The 8,071-nt window shown below is 35.7% G+C and overlaps 1 long non-coding RNA gene across 1 annotated transcript in view; it reads right to left on the bottom strand.

The window, feature by feature from the left end:
- Nucleotides 1-5,245: 5,245 nt before the first annotated feature.
- The window catches only part of LOC111083462, a 12,932-nt gene continuing 10,106 nt past the window's right edge, over nucleotides 5,246-8,071 (bottom strand). The window contains exon 3 of the long non-coding RNA XR_002609047.1: nucleotides 5,246-5,476. This is a non-coding gene — a long non-coding RNA (uncharacterized LOC111083462). The remainder of the gene's footprint in view (nucleotides 5,477-8,071) is intronic.

Here is an 8,071-nt window from a genome sequence, read left to right as displayed (position 1 = left end):
CAGGTGCAGTCTAGAATAGGATATTAACAAATGTAGTCTTGCTTATGATCTCCCCTGAATAAGCTAGAACAACTTCAAACTTAACTCTCCAGTAAAGGTGACTGTCCATTGTGGAAAGTATAATACATTTACCTGTCTTTCTTTAAATAAAGATTGTTTACTGGGATTCAACATTTGTTTTGAGGACTTCATTTATTTCACATGAACTCAGTTAGTCAGAAAAGCAGAATTATTTTGCGATAAATATCTTGATGAATCTCCCATTATTCAGTGAACATATATTATCACAATTAAGGGAAATCATTGGTATCTCAAAACATCACAGGTTAGATAGAAGGGTGAAAAATGTTATGCCATTACTATGGAATATCTTATTGTGGAATTTTCTGTGCTTCCATAAAGTCGCACAATGTCGTATGCAGCAGTTAGTGAATAAAAAACATAGTAAATGGAACAAGCTGTCAAATGTTTTGATATAGGATAAACTAGTTTCTGTACATTCGTTTGTCCTCTTCAGTCTTACATTGCTTGTGGCAAGAAAATTATTCACCAATGTCAACAAACGTTGTTGACCAGTTTTCCTGCCAAAAGACAACGTGGACTGAAGAGGACACATGGGTTTGTAAAAACTAGTTTTTCCAATATAAAAAATCTCTGACCGTTTGTTCCAATTATTCTGGTTTTTTTGTTCACTTTTTTTATGTTTCATCTAATGTGTGTATGGTGTTCCACTTTAATTCTTGACTATTTAATATTGAAAAGACTTCATTTGGAAGAAATCACATGATCAACAACTAAAAGGGCAAGGGAACAAAAGGGAAGGTTGTCACTGAAGTGAGACAGTTATTAGGTCTACGAGAAATCCACTCCTGGATGTAGGACTTTTGCAAATGTTGTGAAGGTCCACATTTTTTTTATTGTGGTTAATGCCTCAGGAAGGAGAGCTCCTGACAGTCAGTGCACTCAAATCAGTTGATCGAGTTTTCTCCCTGAAAATCGACCTTAGTGTGAAGGAGACAGAGATTGTTGAAAGTTGTTATAATGATAAAGTGCTTGGTAACTCTGGGACCAAATGAAGCAGTCTCTATAGGATTTTCAGGCCTTTATCAACCATAATAATCCATCCCAGCTTTGGTCAAAGCCAAGAGAGAATACTTCAGACAGAAGGAGATGTAGTTGGTGGATGATGTCTACCATCAAGAGCTATCGCACCAGCAGGTGAGATGATGAATACCTAATCGTAAAGACGATGATTCATAGGGTAGTAGAGAGCTTCTACAAGTTTGGAGTTATCCTGCCAAGTGGCCATGAATTACTGGAAATACTGGGGTCAAGAAGGACAGATGGATAAGATGCTGGGAACAACTTGCCATGGACCAGGGACTGACTGCTTCTCTGAGGGTTGGGAACCATGAGGATGCCTACCAAATTGTACCCACGATGTCGATGATATCTCAGCCAGGTGTCTGACAACATTTCATAAGAGACTTATTTGGCCACAAAAAAGCATTTTATGCCCGCAAATTTCAAGACCACAGCACTAGAAGACATGGTCTACTTCCTGAAATACTTGGAATCGCTAGTCTCCAGAATCTGATACTGAATTTGGTCGGTCCAGCCCTAGACTCAGTCGAGTACATGGGGCATTGGGATAGTCATTGTCGAATTGTGCTGATGTTCACCCTGGTAAATAATGGAGCAATCCATTGAACTGACTACAAGGCTAGGAAGGGTGAGGCCAACAAGGGTCTGGTCACTTACATGGATGATTATCTATGCCATTTGCGTGGGATGGTATACCAGCCTATGGCCTCTGCAGGTCAAAAAACATATTGGTGGATAAGTACATTGAAAGGCTTCGTGGATTTATTATCGTCTTACAAGAAGAAGTTTCTGTCATGACAAGGTATGAAGTAATGGCTGCAAACTAGTCGCATGAGAGGAAGAAGCATGCAGTAGCAGCTTAGATATCTGTACCTCAGACAAGTCATTTTACCCAGCTACAAGCACGAACCATACCAGAGGTTAACCAATTACCCATACATATTAGTACTAGAGCACAACTGTGATAGAATTCAATAAGTGGGCAGAGCTATCCCAGTCCTCCCATGATTTATATGCCACGGCTGATCACCGATTATGCTTTCAACTGGGCATAGATATGAAAGTTAGGATTGTGTTGTCTGTTTTGAATATGGAACATTGGGTCACTATAAAGTTAACTTTCCATACCTTGTCATGCAGCAAAGCAAATTAGATTATCTATTTTGACTGACAGCTCAGTAACTTCAAGAGAGTCCACAGAAAGTGGTAGATGCTTCTGCCACAGCTCTGAAAAACTAACTGATTCAAAGTCGAGTCTGGGTTCTGACTGGAGGAGTACAGCAGTCAACTTGCACTGAAAGTTTGATGGTCAACTCAGTTCTCTCAGGGATGGGCGAAGCCTGGTATATATCTGTAAAGGAACAAGGGCGAGAGATAGAATTCGTTATGGACACAGGAACACTAATAAATCTTGCAATATATTAAGCCCTCCAAGTAAAACCAATGAATAACAATTTCATTCTGGCAATGGTAATAAACTAGAAGAAAAGGAGACGTAAATCTCCAAATATGTCTAGGTAACATTGTTCATAGAAAGAAGGTAGTTAACATTAACCTTGGTTCTGGTATTTGTATCATTGGATTGGGCATATTACTGAGTCTGGGAGAAATATCAGATGCTTGTCAGAACAGGCCCAGGAACAATGGACTTCATGAATATATATGGGAGAAGAAAACAAGTCATCCCGATGTACAAAAGTGGCGTTCAGTAGTTTACTGCAGATAAACTTTCTTGTGTCAGTACCATGTAATGTTGTTATAGAACCCATGCACCAAATGAGCTGTTTACTCTACAAAAAAACAAAACAAAAAACAAGCAGCAGTTATCTATCAATGGAAGGATGAAGTCCTGGTGCTGTTTTGCAATTATGGGTGAGCTGTTATCCAGCTTCACAGTAGAATGGTTAGCAAAGTGCAAGCAACGAAAGCTAGTGATAATGCTAAGGTTGTTTTGGTTGCACCACTCCAAGAAGGAGTACATGGATGCTAACACATCTAAAATTGTTGGTTGAGGATTGTAAAACACTCTGGATCCAGTGTAGTAACAGCAACTCAGTTGGTTCAATATGATAATGTATTCACAGGAACAAACGGACGATTAGGTCAGACAATAGTGACATAATGCCACATGTATACAGGTCCTCTATAATAAATAACTTAATTGGTTTTATGTAGTTGCACCTTATTAGCAAACAAAATATAAATGGGTTTTATAACCATAGCGACTGTCTGTAGCCAATTTCTCATCAAAGTTTGTTGGTGCTTTATTTTCGACAGATCTTCCAAAAATCAATTTTAATACTAAGATGCAAGATTTTTCTGATTAGTGAGATTTCACTGGACGTCTTCCTTGATGAGATAATTTTCTAGTTAAGATATATAACATTTGTAGACATGTGTTTTAAGTCTTTGATACTAAAAAAAATAGGTTGGTGAGGGATTTTCTATTTCACCTGAAAGTTCAAAGCGATCCTGATTCATATCCTTATCAAAGTTTCAGACAGGTCTTCCAGGATATCATTTATACTACTCATAATGTTGAACTTTCCATTGGATCTATATAGGCCATTGTTTCAGAATAAGGCTTGCATGGTGTATGATCTTGGGTGTATCCACCAATGATTGTAGCATGGAAACCAGACTTTTGCAACTATACCATAATTCCGATGTATTACAAAATGGACAGTTAATGTGTTCTTAATTCACCATAAGTAACTACATTTATATAAACAGGTTAGAATAAGTAACTACATTTATAAAAATAGGTTAAAATAAGTAACGTTGTGACTATTATAAAATGGTTTTAATAAATGTGAACAGCATTTTTATATTATTGTATTATGCAATATTATGTTGATATATATTTTTTCCATGAAAACTTATTATTGGCAAAATCTTGTGTATTCTTGAGTTAAATACATCGGACGTTGATCTATTATGGGGAGATAGACTGTCTTGCAGAAGGAAGAATAGAGTTAATAAAGTTTGGAGAACAGAGTTCCTTTATTCGTGTCCTTCTCGTTGTGTACTGTCTCATTGATTCTGTATTTATCAGTGGCTTTTTGACTATGTGCTGTCTCATTGGTTCTGTCTTTATCAGTGGCCTTTTGACTATGTACTGTCTCATTGGTTCTGTCTTTATCAGTGGCCTTTTGACTATGTACTGTCTCATTGGTTCTGTCTTTATCCGTGGCCTTCTTGCTGTGTACTGTCTCATTGATTCTGTATTTATCAGTGGCCTTTTGACTATGTACTGTCTCATTGGTTCTGTCTTTATCAGTGGCCTTCTTGCTGTGTACTGTCTCATTTATTCTGTCTTTTTTCAGTGGCCTTCTCGTTGTGTACTGTCTCATTGATTCTGTATTTTTTCAGTGGCCTTCTTGCTGTGTACTGTCTCATTGATTCTGTATTTTTTCAGTGTCCTTCTCGTTGTGTACTGTCTCATTGATTCTGTATTTTTTCAGTGGCCTTCTCGCTGTGTATTGTCTCATTAATTCTGTCTTTTGTTTTCAGTGGCCTTCTCGCTGTTTACTGTCTCATTAATTCTGTATTTATCAGTGCCCTTCTCGCCTCGTACTGTCTCATTGATTCTGTCTTTATCGGTGGCCTTCTGACAGTGTACTGTCTCATTGGTTCTGTCTTTATCCGTGGCCTTCTGACAGTGTACTGTCTCATTGATTCTGTCTTTATCAGTGGCCTTTTGACTATGTACTGTCTCATTGGTTCTGTCTTTATCAGTGGCCTTTTGACTGTGTACTGTCTCATTGGTTCTGTCTTTATCCGTGGCCTTTTGACTGTGTACTGTCTCATTCGTTCTGTCTTTATCCGTGGCCTTTTGATTGCATACTGTCTCATGATTCCCTAATTTTTGCTTTTCCTAGGTACACCATATGAAACTTTGTTCTTCAGCAGTATCATTCTCTCTGCATGCTGACGAAGACATTCCATGGTTACCGCTTGTACTTTACTAGTGGAGAGGAGGTTGATATCTTGTCAGTAAAGTAGTATACCAGTTAAATCAATATCTAAGTTGTGGTTCCAGTAAATATACAGAATCTAGTCTTTTTGTCAAAAGTTCTCCATTTATTATAGTGCAAATGCATGATTTAACAAGATCGGAATTAACAACGTCATAGGTAACAAATTTCCTGTAAAAACAACAAACTCTTAAATACTTTGCATCTCTGGATCACTCCAATCAGTCTTGGGAGATTTTAACCATATCTTCATATATTTAAACATCAAAAAGAATTTCCCACAAGACACATAGGTGAATACTGTAGAAAAAAAAACGTTTTATAACCTAAACAGGTATTGGAACATGAAGCGGAATTACGTAGAATTTTCACAGCACAGAATGCACGATTTGCCCCTGAAATTGAAGGCATGGGAAAATTATTCACAATAACACTATATATCATTTTCAGAGAAAGAAAGAAAGAAATCCTATAACTAAAAACTGGACAAAACTGACATTAAAACTGCAGAAAAAATTTTCAGCTCTGGAAGTTGCCTAAAAATTTATTTGCCCAAAGTTAGCGAGGTTGAAGAATAAGATACGGATAAAATATGTTTGGATTTTTATTATTCTCCGTTTGCACTAATGTTCGAAACTGCAAGTGGAGAGTTTCAAAGCTTGACGATATACAGTATATTTCCAACAAACAAACAACCAGTACCGACTGTTGAAAGTCTTGTACTCAGATTTCGGGACCGTAATGCTCATTCTGCGAATAAGAATTACGGTATTCGTGTGATAAGAAATAGCCAGTAAGTACAACTTTTATAATTGTTGTTTTCAGAATTTGGATTTTGAGTACATATTCTTGAACTTGTATATAAATATAGGATAAATCTGAGTGTAAAAGATATGTATTAATGATGATCAAAAGTTAACGTTGTACTTTGTGTTAACATGTATGGTCTTTAGACTACAGACTGTTACTAGATAAGGTACGTTATAATAATAATGATGTATCGATATAAATATAATAGTACTGTCTGTTGTCTGTTTAGATGGATCTTCACCAAAATTGGTATGGAGGTTCAATGGGTCCATGGGGAGATACATACAAATTTTCAGTTTTGTGTTATGCTGTATGGACGTTTTTGCATTTTTTACCATCACTTCGCCCCTTGTTTATGGATCTTCACCAAATTTGGCATGAAGGTTTTTATGGGTGTTTTTGCATTTTTTACAATTACATATAAGCAGTGGCGTGCAGAGGTTCTATGATGCCCAGGGCCTTGCACCTAAGACCTTGGGGAAGTGCGGAAAGGGTTCTACTATTCGATTCGACTCTTTGCATTGGATGCCCGGGGCCCCGGTACCTTTCGCCCCCCCCCCCCCTGCCCTCTGCACGCTACTGCATATAAGGGAAGCGACTTTTCATTTCCTAAGATAACCTTTCATTAATCATGAATTTACATAACTTCCGTCCATCCAGGGGACGGGTACTCCGGCTAGTGTAGAATATAAATCATGAGTTTACATACCTTCCGTCCAGGGGACGGGTACTTCACCTAGTGTAGAATATAAATCGACTGTGTAGAGAACAAATAAAGGAATTTTTCATATTAAAAATAATACTTTGTAAAATTAAAGGTTTAGTTTTACATCAAAACCAATAGATACTGTGTTTATGTAAGTTTCTAAATATTGTCTTTGATTTTAAATTACAAAGTAAGTTGAGTAGTTTGGCTAGCTGAGAGAGAGAGTGATTGATTATACTAATTATATAGACGGCTGAAGAACGTTTATTAAAAACCTGTTGTTAAAAAAATGTCATTGTTTTACATTTTTTAAAAAGAAACCACACATAAAAATGTTAGAACTCATATTATAATTTCCGCCAATAAAGTGAAAGAGTAATAGTTTTGTAACAACAGGTTTAAAAAACACGTATAAAAGTGTTAGAATTCGTATTATTGAGGGAAATGAACATATCTAAATATTTGTTCGTAAAACAGTATGTGTTTCTTTTCAGTATTAGTACCTTTATGTATTTGACGTGTATTGTTACATGAAAAGTGAAATTTTGATCCTTTCTGTTTAAAAATAGCTAAACATCGGCCCTCTGTTCAGGTGATATTCGGATAAGGACGGCTAGTTATAAATAATTTTCATAACTTTTAATTTCATTATAATGAATACGCCTATTTGGCTTTCTTAAATGAAATTATGCTAATTTTACATATCAAAATGATTTGACTTTGTACGTGCTTCGATTTCGTTTAGGCTTGCCGGTGAACAGGGTTAAAAAATTCGTGAAAACTAAATTAGAAATACGTTATAATACTGCTCATTAATAAATGTTTATGAAAGATTACTTTGGAGGAAAATACTAGGATAAAAATTAAAATATTTCATTCCTTAGTTTTCCTCAACTTCTCTTGAATTTCCTGTAAATAAAATTAATAATCTTCATCAACACTAGAATCTTAGTAAAACAAAGAAAACTTATGAGATTAGAAAATAAACATAAATTAAAAACACCCTATTTATAAAGTGAAAAGGAATATTGAAGCCTGAAAACAATCTACTAACTAATAATACTTGAATAAAAAATTCATTTGTAACTCTGAAATTTCAATGGGCGAAAATAATAAATAAGATTTTTAAGTTGCTATGTACTTTGAAAAACCATACAAGTACCAATAACGTGAATAAGAACAGAAAGTTACATGTACTATAAAAGGTGCTGTTAGTTTAGAGAATTCTGTTTTATAAGTACAAGGAACTTGGTATATAGTTTAGACAGTTCAGATTTTGATTACAGGTAATTAGGCATACAATTTAGAAAGTCCTGCTCTTTTATTACAGGTAATTAGGTATATGGTATAGAAAGAAAGTCTAGTTTCTGATTACAAGAAATTAGGCATACAATTTAGAAAGTCCTGCTCTTTTATTACAGGTAATTAGGTATATGGTATAGAAAGAAAGTCTAGTTTCTGATTACAGGTAATT

This window comes from Limulus polyphemus, unplaced genomic scaffold, assembly GCF_000517525.1.
Source record: "Limulus polyphemus unplaced genomic scaffold, Limulus_polyphemus-2.1.2 Scaffold9640, whole genome shotgun sequence".
Lineage (NCBI taxonomy): Eukaryota > Metazoa > Arthropoda > Merostomata > Xiphosura > Limulidae > Limulus > Limulus polyphemus.
The sequence above is the reverse complement of the archived record's forward strand: the minus strand, read 5'-3'. Positions and strand labels throughout refer to the sequence as shown.